The 16854-nt window shown below is 38.2% G+C and overlaps 1 protein-coding gene across 5 annotated transcripts in view; it reads right to left on the bottom strand.

Moving 5' to 3' along the window:
• LOC145242716 (uncharacterized) overlaps nt 1-16854 on the bottom strand; it is an 82029-nt gene that overhangs the window by 41023 nt on the left and 24152 nt on the right. For 2 of the 5 annotated variants that reach the window (XM_080105857.1, XM_080105856.1), the window contains exon 1: nt 4255-5154. The exons of the other annotated variants lie outside the window; for them this stretch is intronic. The gene's annotated coding sequence lies outside the window, so the exon portion shown is untranslated. Of the gene's footprint in view, nt 1-4254; nt 5155-16854 lie in introns of those variants that run through there. 5 annotated transcript variants of the gene reach the window in all.

Here is a 16854-nt window from a genome sequence, read left to right as displayed (position 1 = left end):
TATATAGGTTGAGAAGTGTTCTCGGCTCACTTCTTCTGTAAACTTTTTATATCACATCTAAATGATAATATCTAAGAGTTACCAACAGGGCTCGCGTGTGTATTTAATTTGCCCGATTTTTACCAGCTCGCCGCTTCGAAAAACGAATGATCTGGCTTGCAGCGCAAAACTAGGTCAGACATCACGCCACTTCCTCGCACCTGTTTATTTCGCTTCAGAAACATTCACTTAACGCCCTTATCAGTTTTTTTTTTTTTTTTTTTTTTTTTTATTACATTTTCACCCCAAACAAGGCAAATTGCCACTTTGGTGTAGGGGGCTACTATCAGGGGAAACAACTACTGGGGTACTATGTAGGGATTTGGGCAGCAAGGTGTCGGTTCACGTTACACTTGAACTTCTGCACGTCAGTACTGTTGGGGAAGCAGGGACCTGGAATGGAATTCCAGAGTCTTGCGGTTCTGGGGAAGAAACTATTGGAGTAAAAAGATCTTTTACATCTAGGGATCTCTACAGTGTGGGGGTGGGATCTAGTAGCCTGTCGGGTTTGTCGAGGGTGCTCGCGTCGTGGGGGCACAAGTGATTGCAGTTCGTCAGAGCATTCACCACTAAAATACTTGTAGAAAAGGCAGAGGGATGCAACATTTCGTCGATGGGATAGAGGCTGAAGCTTAGATGCCAGTTCAGGGCCTATCAGGTTTGCGACTCTCTTTTGAACCTTGTCAAGGAGCGAGAGACTAGTAGCAGATGCACCAGCCCAGATGTGGCAGCAATACTCCATACATGGGCGAATGGTGGCCTTATAGAGGTACAGGATACTTTCGGGTGTTAGTAGTTTTCTAGCACGGTAGAGAGAGCCTACCTTTCTTGCAGCGGCCCTGGCAATGCCTTCAATGTAATTGTTCCAACTCATGTTTCCTGTGAACGTTAGGCCAAGGAGTTTGAAAGATGGACTCTCAGATAAAGAGTCGTTGGCCATTGCTATGGGTGGTAGAGAGGGTTTCTTGTAATTATTGAATGAAACTAGTTTAGTCTTGGCAGCATTGAACGCGACCAACCTTTCCCTCGTGGCCAAGACGGTTAGGTGTCTGTTTTTTTCCCCTTTCATTTCCACCTTTGCGTCAAGGCTTCGGGGTTCAATCCTATCTTCCTACTAAAACTTTAGTTTCTTTTACACCTCCAAACACCCGGGCAATATATAGAGTTGGTTGGTTGGTTGTTTTTGTTTTACAGCATATCAACCCTTTTCATGCTGAATCCAAAGATTTTGAAAAAAGATTTTTTAATAGAATACATTTGTTGTTTTCAAGTCGGTTTCTATTTAACCCATAGTTGGGACCCTAACAGGTGCAATGGTAATTAAAGGGTGGCTCCACACTCCCCAAAGTCTGCAAGCTGGGGCCTCACCACTGGATATAGTTTAAGGTCATATCCAGGACCTTTATATAGAGAAGATTGTTTTAAAATATTAACAGGAATTTGTAGATTGAATCATTACTACTCCGTAAATGAGAATCTACTATTTTAGGCAATTATGTGTAAACACTGAAAAATCTGTCGAAAATAAAAATCAATGAACAATACTGAGACTGGCAAATCTTAACGATACACAATACTAATCGAATTGTTGATTTTTATTTTTTTTATCTTAAATTTTCATTTGCTAAATCGATCTAATTTGGTTCGTATTGTGTAGAAGCCTCAAAACTTGATTCAGCTTTTTTTTTGTAGTGGAATTCCTTCAGGACCCCGAATTTTCTTAAAAAGCACAACTTTTTTTTTAGAATTTAGAGTGGGAGATCAGTTTACACATCGACACAGTGGAGTGGTTTCATTTCTAGGCCATTGTAACGTTTAAAGGCAGTTTAGTTAACCTTTTTACTTTTTTGCTATAGAAGGTAAATCCTATGCTTTTGTTTTGTTGGAGAGGGAAGTGGTAATATCCAAGATCAGTGCTCGGAAAAGTTAAGCTACCAGAAGTGGAAACGGAACGAAGTCAGAACACGAAAAACGAAACCATACATTTATTTAAGCTTTAACAGTTCTTGTGTTATCACACAAAGAAAAAAAAAAATTTTTTAAACTTCATATTATCAAATAATAATGCAAATACTTTATTCATAAAAATTTAGTTTTAACACTTGGGCGCTTCTACACTATTGGGACGAAATTTCGGAAATCGTAAAACTGAATTGCACACGAAAAAAAAAAAATGGTATCTACGTATTCCTCGTATTTTTTAAGATGATTATATCCAAAATTTATGAAAAAATAAAATATAGAATTTGATGAAAACGATCATAAAACATAGGAGAGTTCAAACGGGGGGGGGTAATTTTCCGTTTTGATTTAAACAAGATGGCGGCAACTTCTCACCTGCTAACACGATTAAAGTTGTTTAGTTTAATTATTCAGTAATATTCAGGTAATTTCGACTGCATAATTTGGAAGCTACCATTGGAACATTATTGACAAAGAAAATCAGTTGAAACCATTGTTTGTTTGTTTTTTAATCTGAAAACTACATTTATCGACTTCAAAATCTCGTCCCAATTCCGTAGAAGCGCCAACACTTGTTTTATGACGAAAAAAAAAATATTAAAGAGACTTTATAATAAATATATTTATATAATTAAATTTTGTTGTTTCGTTATAAAACAAGTGTTAAAACTAAATTTTTTTGGAATAAAATATTTTATTATTTGATAATACAAGTTTGTTTTTAAAGTAATTTCTTTGTTTAGTGATAACACAAGTGTTAAAACTAAAGTAATTTTTTTTAAATAAATATATGGTTTCATTTTTCGTGTATTGAATTCGTAACTGTTCGGTTCTATAATCAACCGTATCCACTTCAGGGTAGCTTGATTTTTCCGAGCACTGATCTTGGATATTACCGGGAAAGTTGTTTTCTTTTTTAGGCGATTACGTGATTTTACGATCTTGTTACTTGGACTTAGCATTGATTAATGATTGCCTAGTGGTGAAAAATAGGTGCTTCTGCATTTATCGACCCACGATTTCCACGAAGTTAATCGAGTGGGTCCGGCAGATGACGGGAAGAACCGGAAACCGTCGAGCGAGCCTTACTATATATATAAAAAAAATTATACCCATCCCCCACTCCTTGTTAAGAATGGCGACGACCACTGAAATTCATAAAGTAATACATTGGGAAAAATATCCAGAAAACTATTTGTCGACCGTTCCCGGTTCTTTCCGTTACCTGCCGGTTACACCCGAGTAACTTGAGTAACTTCGTAGAAATCGCGGGTCGATAAATGCAGAAGTGCCGAAAGGCTCATTTTACGTTGTTTTTTTTTTTTTATTAATTTGTTTTTTTGTTTGTTTGTTTTGTTTTGTTTTTTTTGTGAACTTTTGAATCTTCACATGTAATCGACTAAAAAAGTAGAACGGAGGGGGGGGGTCAACGAAGGGTATTAATCTACAAATTCAAATTCACCTGTCGGAAAAAAAAAAAATGTTTAATAATATGAGTTGCGGTAAAAAAAAAAATCGTTTGACAATGTAATTTTCAGGGTGGGGGTTGGCAACACTTGAAGCTCTTTTTTGTTTTAAAGAAGAAAAATATTTAAAAATATTTATCAAATTATTTTATTTAAATTTAGTTTTTAGTGTTACAAAGAAAAAACTTCGCACAAGAAAAAAAAGCATTCAAAATTAAAGTCTTTTTTTTAACGGTTATAATAATTATGGAAATAAATAATAATAATAATAATAATAATAATAATAATCCAAAAGAAATACACAGTTAAACAACCCAAAACAAAAATGCGAATTGTTAAGTTTAGTAAAAGTTAGTTTACAACACCAGGAAGATTATTATTCCGTCAACAACACGCACTTGTTTTTAAACAAAGTGCAGAAAATATGTTAAGACTAGAAAAATACAAGTAAAATAAATTAATGTAGGTTAAAATTCGGTTAGCAAGTTTAACTTTAGTTAATAAAAATAAAAAGAAACTAATTTCTTTGACATACTTTTAAAACACACAAAAAAAATCTGACGGAATAAACACCTCCCCCTTTTTTGTAATTGATTACAAAATGACCTGCGCTGAGAACATCCCTTTCTTTTCTATTTTGGCCGTCTAATAATCAGTTTTTGTTGTCTATTTTAGGGAAATAAATAAGATATATAAAAAAGGGCCAATAAAAAGAAAAGAAAGAAAAATACGAGGAAGTGATCCTTGACATTTTTTTTTTCTTTTCTTTCTCCTGGCGCAAACTTACTCATTTTCGTCCAACGTTCTTGTTTTTGTGGCGATTTATGGCTGGAGAGTAACACGATTGAAAGGTCCATTTTCTTAATAATTCCAGGGCAGTTGTTAAATACCAAAATCAAAGAGGGTGTGTTAAAAGCAAAAGCAAAGTGTATACATGTATATAAATTTCAGATTATTTTTTTTAAAAAACCAAAACTGGGCGACATAAAAAATTCGAATTTTCATACTTTTAAAACAGACCCAAAAGAAAAAAAAATAAATAACGACGCGAGTTTCACTTTTCTCTTGTTGTGGGACATTTAAGAAAGAAAAAAAAATACAAAAAATTAACTTCAGTTTCCTCCTTCTCTTGACAAAAAACCAAAAACCTCCGTCTGTGTGTCGCACTCTATTCTTTTCTCTCTCTTTATTACCCACCCCCTTCCAAGCGCACGTACACACGCACGCACTCTCTATCTTGACCCCACCCCGTCTCTTGTTTTACATTTCCTCTCTTTGCTCTCCGTCTTTCCACAAATAATCTTCTCTTGGGCCCAGGCAAGAAAATTAAGCCAGTTCACACACACAGACTCAACATTTTAATTATTTATACGTGTTATACCTACCCGAAGTTGCCTGGGTGTCTTCACTTTTATTTTATTTTGCTTACAGATTTTTACTGTTTTATTTTTTTAACCAAAATATTATTTTAGAATTCTGACAATTAAATTTAATTATATCCTCGCTAAGAGTGTTAAAACCAATTAAAATAGCTTTCTGTTCGACAGTTTATAGACTTCCAAATCCTTTTCAGATTTTGAAAGATCACTAATTCGTTACTTTTTTTTTTTTTTTTTTCAACTATTTTATTTATCTTTATCCACCTTGGGAAGATGTAACACAAGGTTGGGAAGTGATGGGAATTAAAAAGTCATAAGAGCACCCTGGCTTGTTAAAAATGCCTGAGCAGCTCCATCAGCATTCCTTGGCAATGTCTGTCGGTCGATTAGCAATAAAGTAATTCCTTCTCAAAGCGCGGGAAACTAAAGTGAGAGAAAGTGGATCTTCTAGAAGTGAACTACGCAGCATTCAGCAACCCGACAGAGCAGTGCCAGAAAATGCTACAACAGGGCACCCTCCTCTGCCGCCGGACTGATTGCCAAGGACGTATCATCGACTGGTATGAAATTTGCGTCTATTAACATTAACAAAAGATCAAAATAGCCGACGTCTCTGTACATTGTACAGAGACGAAATGCATTCTAGTAGAATTAATTTCGTAATTAAATTACTCTTTACTTTTGGAATTCCCTCCCTGCTCCACGTCCGTACTGAGAACAAATACCTTGTTGCCCCCCCCCCTTGTACTCTATCGCAGAAGTAGCCCACTTACGGTTCAGTGATAATATGCCTAGGGGGGAGGGATTTAAAAATGTGTATTTTAGTGTTTTAACCTACGGCATTTATTTTTATATTTCAAGAAATTTTCGATTCAATTAATGCGAAAGTGACGTCGAGGCGAGAAAAACACAGACACGCAAGAAATGGTTGCATAATTTCATAATTAAACATAAACGTAAAGAAGATAAGCAAAATGCCTTTAGTTTAATTAACCAATCCAAGTCTCGTACATAGAAATGGAGGAGGGGGAGGAGTTGTTTATACGATAATAATCATTCATTTTTGTTGTTCTGCCTTTGTGGCAACTCTACACACAAATGTTGGGATATGTTACATTGATAATTAAATATTTAATGAATCCGAGGGGAGGGGCGAGACGATTTTAACGACAGTTTTGATTTCGGCTCGTCGATGTGTGTGTGTGTGTGCGCGCGCGCGAGAGATATACACGACTATTTAGTTCTTGGGAAATATAGTCTAGAGTATTTTTCATGGACATGAGGTTCATTTTGTAGAAAGTAGAGTTATTAAGAAGTTCGAAATTTAGGCATAAAAAAGGATACGAAGAAACACAAATATAAAGCAACCGATATCATCAAATTAGATCATTTTGAGATTATATATATATATATATATATATATATATATATATATATATAGTGGAAACGGTAATTAATAAAAACTGAAAAAAGTGCTCAATACTGTTGTAGAGCAAATATGCGTTTTATTTTTTATTACCGTATCTTTCTGTTAAGTTACATTATTGTTTCAGCTACCAGGCAATTTCTTTTTCTTCCTCAGGCTTTTAAAAGTCTGAGGAAGCTACAGACGGCCAAAAAAAAAACGGCCTGGTAGCTGAAACAATAAACAGAAAGATACGGTAATAAAAAATAAAACGCATATATATATATATATATATATATATATATATATATATATATATATATTAGTGGTAGTTTGAATTAGTTTGCTAGAAGTACATCCACTGAAACATATGTCTACCAAAAAAGTGCTCAATGAGTTCATAGAGCATCGCCAATCTTTCACGAAAAATACTAGTCTAGCTGAAACTACTGTCAATAATTTTCCCCACTCTTTATCTGTGCCTAAATCAAAACGTAGATTCCATGAAAAAAACTTCTTTCTTGGAACTGCACGATTGTGGAACTCTCTTCCCAGCTGACTACAACTTGGTTGTCTTCAAGTCCAACGTAAACAAATTCCTGATGAACCGCCCCCTTAAGTAATCCAATTTACCAAATTTCCATTTTTTTTTTTTTTTTTTTAATTTTTTTTTTTTATTACATTTTCACCCCAAACAAGGCAAATTGCCACTTTGGTGTAGGGGGCTACTATCAGAGGCAACAACTACTGGGGTACTATGTAGGGATTTGGGTAGCAAGATGTCGGTTCACGTTACACTTGAACTTCTGCACGTCAGTACTGTTGGGGAAGCAGGGACCTGGAATGGAATTCCAAAGTCTAGCGGTTCTGGGGAAGAAACTATTGGAGTAAAAAGATCTTCTACATCTAGGAATCTCTACAGTGTGGGGGTGGGATTTAGCAGCCTGTCGGGTTTGTCGAGGGTGCTCACGTTGTGGGGGCACAAGTGATTGCAGTTCGTCAGAGAATTCACCACTAAAATACTTGTAGAAAAGGCAGAGGGATGCAACATTTCGTCGATGGGACAGAGGCTGAAGCTTAGATGCCAGTTCAGGGCCTATCAGGTTTGCGACTCTCTTTTGAACCTTGTCAAGGAGCAAGAGACTAGTAGCAGATGCACCAGCCCAGATGTGACAGCAATACTCCATACATGAGCGAATGGTGGCCTTATAGAGGTACAGGATACTTTCGGGTGTTAGTAGTTTTCTAGCACGGTAGAGAGAGCCCACCTTTCTTGCAGCGGCCCTGGCAATGCCTTCAATGTAATTGTTCCAATTCATGTTTCCTGTGAACGTTAGGCCAAGGAGTTTGAAAGATGGACTCTCAGATAAAGAGTCGTTGGCCATTGCTATGGGTGGTAGAGAGGGTTTCTTGTAATTATTGAATGAAACTAGTTTAGTCTTGGCAGCATTGAACGCGACCAACCACTTTTGTCCCCATTCCACTATAGATAGGAGGTCTTCCTCTAGTGTTTCTGCCATTTCTTTAGAAATGTGTTTATTCGTCTTCCTGTCGTGCCTGCCATAGAGTGCAGTGTCATCAGCATATATACCCATTACTAATGATTCATTACTACAATATTATCCCATTGATTACTGTACACTCTATAACCCTTATCCTCGAGTGGCCTCCGGGCCTTGATAAGTGGTGACTCCTATGTAAAAAAATTCATTTAACAACAACAACAACAAACGGCTACATATGTGCAGACATGTTTCTGTAATTTCCGGTTAGAGAAATCACTTCATCAGGCCAAGGATATCGCTTGTCGATGACGTAATTTCTCTAATGGGAAATTACAGAAACATGTATGCACATATGTAGCCGTTTTTTTGTATAAATGAAATATATATATATGATTAGTTTTTTTTGGAAAAAGAAATCCAGCAGTGCTCAATTAAAAGGAAAATCCGAAATATAAGAGCGTATTTATATTTTGTGTACATAAAGTTGTTAGATGAGACAAGACATTGGTACCGTCGGTTTCAAGCCTGATAGGACCGTTTAAGATATCCTTATCAAACACTCTTCTGAGACAAATATTGGCTGAAGAGAGTTTGATAAGGATATCTTAAACGGTCCTAACTATCAGGCTTGAAACCGACGGTATGAATGACTTGTCTCATCTAACAACTTTCTGTACACTATATATATATATATATATATATATATATATAGCTAGCTAATAATATTTTGAAAGACCAAGTATCACTGGGTTTCTACACCAGTAGATGTATTGGATAACTTTATTATGAAGTATATATACATACACACACACACTAGCAGGCCGTCCGGCATTGCCCAGTCGTAAGATACAATTAATGATATTTTGATTAATGCAGATTTCGTATTTATTAGTATACTAGCCTGGGTGCCCGGCGTTTCCCCGAGTGTTTGGAGGTGTGTGTTGAGCAAAAAAAGTGGTAGTAGGCAGGCAGACTCGAACCCGTATAGCGAAGGAGGAAAAGAACGTGAAAAAAAAAAAACGCAACGTCTACGCCGTTGCGTCTATCACCAAACCGGAAGTGGCGAAGGTTTAAATCAAGGCTAATAAATCGAAAAGAGACGATGACTTTCGAAAATATCAGCGAAAAAAAAAGCGACCTTTCTTTGTAGAAAAGTGCCCAGCTGAGGGTGGAGGAATGAATGGTTTTTAACCAATTTTTCAATACTTGTCATCCGAATGTTCGAGCTTCAAAACAATACCGATCTCGTGAAAATCCGTCACCTCTGTCGAAAGTTTTAGGCAGACATACAAACATGCATACATTTAAACAAACAGGTGAGATTTATATTATTATATTATATCGAACCCAATATATAGCAATGATTTAAAAAGTTTTTTAAAAAATGACTCGTGCGCCACCATTGAGAATCGAAACCAAAACGTTTAGCTTACGATTTACTCTTTCCTTTGATGTTAATGCCTGAGCTATGAAGACATGTTTGCTGCAATGATAAAAATGAAAAACATGAACCGATAGTTATTACGTTACGCATGCATATTCATAGTGCCATCGTTCAACCTTCACTTGGCAAATTCCATTTATTTAAATTTTCACACTTTTGCACCGATTTTCCCATGTGTTTGAATACCTTATATACTAAGTTTCATGTCTGTAGACCAAAAACTGACAAAAGAGTTTGGTAGGCAAAATTTTTAAACAAATATATATATGCATACATAAATATAGAAAGAGGCTTGTATTTACTATAACCTTTTAATGCAAATATTTCGCAAGCATAAATAATCTAAAATATCATCCCATGAGAAAATTGAAAAAACTAATAAGGAATTAAAATGAATGTTTAAAAGAATATGCAAATTAGATCTTTTGCAAATGAATGCAATTCCCCGGCCAATGTATAACAAAGTTGCATTTTCTTTTTAAATAAATAGAAAACAGGGTTTTTAATATGAATATCAATACACCAAACACCCAAATTTCTAGGAAAAAATATATATATATATATATATATATATAGATGTTGTTTGTTTTGGTTTTATCGATATGTTTTGAATGAATTCAATTATTTACGAAAGTGCATTTTTACCTAAATGCGAGTTGGGAATAATTTTCCCTTTAACCAATTTGCTACCCCACATAGGGAGCGGTGTATATATTATTATTAAAATATAACTGGATTCAGCCACTCTGATGAGTCATAGACGACGAAACACGTGTCAGTGGATAATTATATTTTAAAAATAATAAATTTTATACATATATATATATATATATATATATATATATATATATATAATATATATATTATTTTTAAAATATAATTATCCACTGACACGTGTTTCATCGTCTACGACTCATCAGAGTGGCTGAATCCAGTTGTATTTTTAAAATAATATATTATATATATATATATATATATATATATATATATATATATATACACACACACACACACGTGTGTGTGTGTGGGCATATGTTTCTTCAATTATACCAATCCTCTCTTTCTTTCTCTATATATACATACAGACAGACAGACAGGCACATACACACAGATTATATATATATATATATATATATATATATATATACTAGCAATTCAGCCCGGCGTTGCCCGAGTGTTTGTATGTGTATGTTGAGCAAAAAAAAAAAAAGTGGTAGTAGGAAGGCAGGCTCAAACTCGTACCGCGAAGGAGGAAAAGAACGGGAAAAAAACCTGACATCTTTGCTGTTACGATCACTGCCAAACTGGGAGTGACTTGTGTTTAAATTAAGGCTAGAGAATCGAAAGGAGAGGATGACTTTCAAAAATATCAACGAAAAAGCGACTCCCCCCCTATAGAAAACTGCCCAGTTGAAGGTGAAGATATTAATGTTTTTTAGCCAATTTTTCGATATTTGTCGTCTGAAAGGTCGAACTTCAAAACGATGCTGATCTTGGTAAAATCCGTCGCTTTGTCGAAAGTTTTAGGCAGACATGCAAACATACATACATTTATATATTAGTAACTAAAAATTTTCGACCCAAACCGATTAAAAAGCTTGCCCTATCTCTGAATACCCTTTATGTAAAATTTCAAGTGTTTAGACTCAAAATTGGCGGAGGAGTTTGGTAAAGTTTTCAAAGGTCAAATCGTTGAACTTTGACCCCTTAACAGCCAAATTTCTGACCGAAAACCGATCACAAAGATTTTCTCAAATCTCAGTACCCTGTATATCAAATTTCGAATTTGTAGACTTAAAATTAACAGAATATGCAAATTAGCTAGAATGTGTGTGAGGTCACTTCTCAACCAATATACTCAATGTATTTTTGGTCTACAGACTTGAAACTTTGTATAAAGGGTATTCAGACATGTGGAAAACTTTTAAATCGGTTTTCATCTGGAAAAAAGGGTCAAAATTGAAAAATTGGTACGTGGGAGGATCATTGGATATTTATCTGTTTGTCAACTGTTTCATGAACGCACACTCGTGAATGGTTCACATGACAGATTACTTATGTTAAGAATAACTAGGTTTGAAAACAATTTTTTTTAAATCATGCCAAGCTGGCCTAATGGTTATTATACTTTTACTAAAGTTATATTTTTAAGTAATAAAAAAACGCATGAATTTATTCCGGATTCTAGGTAACATAGTGGGGGTGTAATGTCTAGCGTGGGATTCATTAGGAATCCCCACTGTCGCCTAGCATCTTCTCTACTCTTCTGATGAGAAGCATTAGGCTCCGAAATGCCTTGGCATAAAGAGTCCCTTCTATCCCCCAACTAATTGTTTGTATTCAGTTATTGAATAAATGAACCAATCTATATTTACCAATATATAGTTTTGTGACTTCATTTCCCATTCCTTTTGTTCTCCTATATAAGCTCCAATGATACTTGTTGAGCTTTATATTGTTGAGATAAGCCTCCTCTTATACAATTGAGTTCACTCTTTTCTTTTAACGCACTAAGCTAATATATATATATATATATATATATATATATATATATATATATATACACACACATACACACACACACATGTACATTTGCTAGAATTTTTTCCATCATAAATGCTATGCAATTATACATAATGTAGAAAATATGCATAAATAGAATTGAGCGTAAAAGTTAAATGATACCAATCATCCAATAAGAAACCATAAAAACAAGCCATGCGTGCATGGTCCTCCTCTGGTGTTGCATGTGAGATGACGCCACAAAAAATAGTGAAGACATGATGAATGTGACAAGTGTGAAGGGCCAACGTTGCCTTCACATTTTCGCCAAGTTTCAGAAAAATCTAATGGATGGGGCAAAAGTTATGGGGTAAAAAGTGTTATTGTTTTGGAATTTTGGAGCATTTGTTTACCTTTTTGAGCTCCGAATCCCAGAGAAAATGGAAAAAACGATGCAGTTTCATGCCTTGAGACATGTATATTTGAATTCAGCACCATGGAAAACCACTATGTAGACATTCATATTAAGGTTTTGAGTAATATGAAAAAGAGCCCAAACACTTTTTTTTTTTTTAGCCCTAAAATCCAGAATTATGCCAGGGTCATCCATATTGAATTTATATTAAGAATAATGGTCTCGACATTTTGGCCAAGTTTCAGGAAAATCTAATGGATGAATCAAACGCTATGAGGCAAAAAATGTCATTTTGGGCCATTTTGGGGCATTTTTTACCTCTTTTAAGCCTCTGGGGACACCGAATCCCACTGTAAATGGTTAATGGTGCAGTTTCAGGCCTTAACACATGTATATTTGAGTTGACCACCATGAAAAACCACTATATAGTCAGACATGTCAAGTTATTGTTGAGAACGTAAAAAAAGAGCCACAAAAAGGGGTGTTTTTAGCAAAAGTTATGGGGGCAAAAATGTGCCATTTTTTACCTCTTTTGAGCCCCTGGGGCCACAATGAAAATTTTTGCAAGAAAACTTTTTTTTACTGTGCACATCTATTTAATGAAATACAATTTGCGGCAAAATTTCAAGAAAAACTAATGGACGATTATCTGGCAATCGCCCAGAATAATGGACGGACATACGGACGCCACTGAAAACATAGGTCCCTCTCCGATAAATCGGGGGGACCGAAATGAATAATTAATGAAATTCATTTTTCAAAAAAATATTAAAATTAGTTAGCCTTGATGTAGTCGTCCGCATATCCATGACTGATTATATTAAGTTTGTTTTAATAATTTTATATAGAAAAAGTAGGCTTTTAATATCAATGTAAGTGCAAGAAAAACTCAACTTTATATAGATAAATACCAAGATATTTAATTCTCTCTTTTAATTAAAATTAGAAAGCGTGATTTTTGTTCTACTCAAAATCATAGAATTGTTCATAAATTAAAAAATATTAACAGTTACCTCCCTTGAACTTAGGTACAGACAAAACATAGTTTTAGTTACATGAATGGTCGTTTAATCTTCTTGGCCTTCGGGACAAGATCAAGATGATTTAAGGCCCTTGACTCTGCTAAACACAGAGTTAAAGATTTTGACAAAGATTCTTGCGAATCGCTTGCAGGTTGTCATCACTGACTTGATCGAACCGGACCAGACTTATGCTGTGAAGGGGAGATCGATTCAAGACAATTTGCACTTGATACGCTCGATCATAGAGGGGACAGAAGACGACGCCGAATCCGCGCTGATCAGTTTGGATCAGTCCAAGGCATTCCATAGGGTCGACCATCAGTTCCTAGGATCTGTGCTAGAGGCCGCCGGATTTAATCCGGACTTCCGCAAGTGGATCTTTGTACTGTATGACAGGCCGACGCTAGCGGTGCAGATCAACGGTAAGCTGTCAAAGTCATTCGCTGTCTCTCGGTCGGTGCGACAGGGTTGTCCGCTGTCGCCTCTGTTGTATGTCCTGGCGTTGGAACCCCTCCTTCGCAAGTTAAGGGACGAGGCGGCTACACCAGTCCTGCGCGGAATAGCTCTCCCTGGAGGCACACGAGCCAGGGTTTCCGCGTTCGCCGATGACGTCACCGTGTTCGTGTCTTGCCTCACGGACGTTCAAGCGGTGGTCGAGGCGCTCGCTCGATACGAAGAAGTAACAGGGGCCATCTTCAACCGTAGCAAGTTTGTTGGCCTGTGGTTGGGGGCCTGGACCGGGGTAAACTCGCTTCCAGGTATTTTCAGCTGGACCGATGGACCGGTCCGCATTCTCGGGGTCTGGTTTGGACCGGGACTTCAGCTGGAAAAGAATTGGTCGGAAGTACAGTCTAAGGTCAAATCGTCAGTAAAGACTTGGATTGGAAGGAAATTGTCCTTGAAGGGTCGGGCGGAGGCGTGTGCTACATACGTCTTTCCGCTCATCCTTTACCGTTTGTCTGTACTTCCTCTCCCTGCAGAACGACTAACCCGCTTACAAGGGCACCTCGATTCACTTTTGTGGAACGAAGGTAAGCATTATGTCTGCAGAGAGGTCTGTGTTCAAAATCCGAGCGAGGGAGGCCTGGGTCAGCCCAGTCTCTTGTGTCATAGAAACGCCGAGAGATTGGCTTTCCTGGGTCGTTCGCTTGAAGTAGACGCTCCTTGGGTCCCTGTGGTTGAGAACTCGTTTCCCAATCTCAAACCCAACCCTTTGGTAGAAGGTCGTCGTAGACCGAAGGGGGAGTCCAAGTTCTTCTCCGAATGCCGAACCGCTCTTAGAGCTTTGCCGGGGACCAATGTCCTCGATCAGCCAAGGAAGAAACTGTATCGGGATTTAGTGGAGGGGACCGCGAAGGATCCACTTTGTAGGCGGATGGGATAGTCGATGGAGGTTGTCCGTTCTCAATGGTGTTGGGCGCCGGGACGGGAGATTCTGAATAACTCGGAATTCTCCCTGACTTGGCGACTGGTCCGAAATGCGCTGCCCCTCTTCGACGTACTTTTCCGATATAAAGAACATACCAGCCGCTTCTGTCCGTGCTGTGACGAACGCGAGCCCGAAACAATCGAGCACGCGTTTTTTAGTTGCAGCCGGATACAGCCCCTATTAAAGTACGTCGAGGGGGTAACAGCTCGCATCGATGCCGAGTGTCTGCTCGATCTCGACGTAGGAACTTTTGTGTACAACATGGAGTCGCCGTTCCCCAGGGAGTAAAGTTTGGTTTTCCTGGCGATCCTAGCAGTAGCGCGCATGACCATTTGGATCACACGCCTCAAGTTGGTCCACGAAGGGACATCTGTTCCTGATCGGGATCTGATCGTTTACTTTAAACATTTGCTTAAAGTAAAGATCAGATGCGATTGGAAGGGGTTGCCTAGAGTGGAATTTGACAAGAGGTGGGTGCACAGCACTAGTTTGTGCATCCGTCGAGGAGCCAAGTTTCAATACGTGTTCCCTCCTGGCATGGGCGGTGCTGGGTCCTACGGAACCCATCCCGCCTAGGTTAGCATTATAAGTTCAGTAAAGTAACTCTTGACTCGTGGTACAAATGAGATCCTGTTCCTGATTTTATTTTTTGGTATTAGAGAACCTCTGAGTCTGCCCAACCCCCCTGCTCCTCATCTTTATTTTCTGATGCCCCCGGTCATCCCCCTACTCAGAGGTCACCTTCCTACCCCCTCCATCCGTTGCTTTATTTTCTCCCACCTCCATTAAGGCGACTTCCCCAAACCCCATTAGGGATGCTCTGCTTGTTTTCGGTTCCCCGGAAAACAGTGGGGGATCTAGCCACATAGAATAGTACAGGGGGGTCTTACTAACAACACATTAGTAGTTTTTTCCTTATTTTTGAAATGAACATTTTCATTAGTTTTTTCCCACTCCACGAACATTTTATGCCAATTAATTCAAGATCTCTTTCTAATGAAATCAAACTTTATTTTCTCACACATACACACACACACACACACAAAAAAAAAAAAAAAAAAAATGCACACACAACATACAGAAATGAATATACAAATTGTACATAGTTAAATTTTACATTGAACGCTGGGGTTATTAGTTAGATTAGGATCCACAGAGTGATTGAGGTATTTTGGTAAATGTTGCCAGTCAAGAGTAAGACTTCAAAGTCTCATCTGTTACATAGTCAAAAAGACCCTGTACCCTCCCCCTCCCAATTTCTTGTAAGGCCTTGTGCCTAATTTTGTTGAATTGAATTTTTTGTACGTTTTTTATGTTCAATTTTTTCTTTCTCAATAAAATATATAAACAAGATCAAAGTGTAGTATCTGTTCCGACAGATACTGCAAGCAAAGACCATATGTGGGGGCAACCCCACATATAAGACCTTGGTCAATGTAGGGGCAACCCTTCATACCAATTGTCACTATCCAGCTCCCCTACTCCCCGGGGAGTTGGTCCCGATTTCCCCTTCACTCCTCACATTAAAAGTCGGCCTTGTGCCTAATTTGCTCGGTGGGAGAGCAAATAAATACCATCTGTTCTGATACCTACATCGTGCGAGGCAGTGCTGTTCTGGCGACACATTCTCGTGCCCGGAACACCTGACAAGCTTTTTGGGTCGCGTTCTGTCCGCACCCCCACTTTGTCTGTCTTTCTCTGCTCTCCCCCCTCCCCCACGGGGGGGGGATCCGAGCTGATAATTTACGACCTTCCCGCGAGGGAGGGTCGGAAACACCTTCTCTCTTCCCTCCACTAACTTCCCACTCCCTCTCTCAGTTCTATCTCCCCTCTTGCCGCCTTTTGGCGCCACCTCTTTTTGGCGCCAAAGTCGGCTCCCCACTTTGGATGCTGATTCCACGTCACTTTTTTCAGTGAATTTTTTAAAAGAGGGACCCAAAACGGACACCCCCAGCCCGGGGGCCACCAATATTGATACTCTCAGCCAGGGGCCCACCAATATGGATACCCCCAGCCAGGGGGCTACTGCTCCCCAAGAGGACGAATCCCCAACAGGAGAAAAAACAACTGCTGATGGGGCGTACCGCCCGGGTATGACACCATTGGACGCTCCCCAGAAGGGGGAAAATTTAACAACAGCTCCCCCCGAGGGCGACTCCCCCCAAAGGGGAGCAAAACCATAATCGGTCGTAGCATCTCACCCCAACCACAAAAAGGAGGAGGTGCCAGACCAAAAGGACAATAAAGGGGACAGCGCTCCCCACGAGGGCTGCTCTCCCAAAAGGG

Source organism: Euprymna scolopes, chromosome 21, assembly GCF_053919585.1.
Source record: "Euprymna scolopes isolate OS-2025 chromosome 21, ASM5391958v1, whole genome shotgun sequence".
NCBI classification, from domain to species: Eukaryota; Metazoa; Mollusca; class Cephalopoda; order Sepiida; family Sepiolidae; genus Euprymna; species Euprymna scolopes.
The sequence above is the reverse complement of the archived record's forward strand: the minus strand, read 5'-3'. Positions and strand labels throughout refer to the sequence as shown.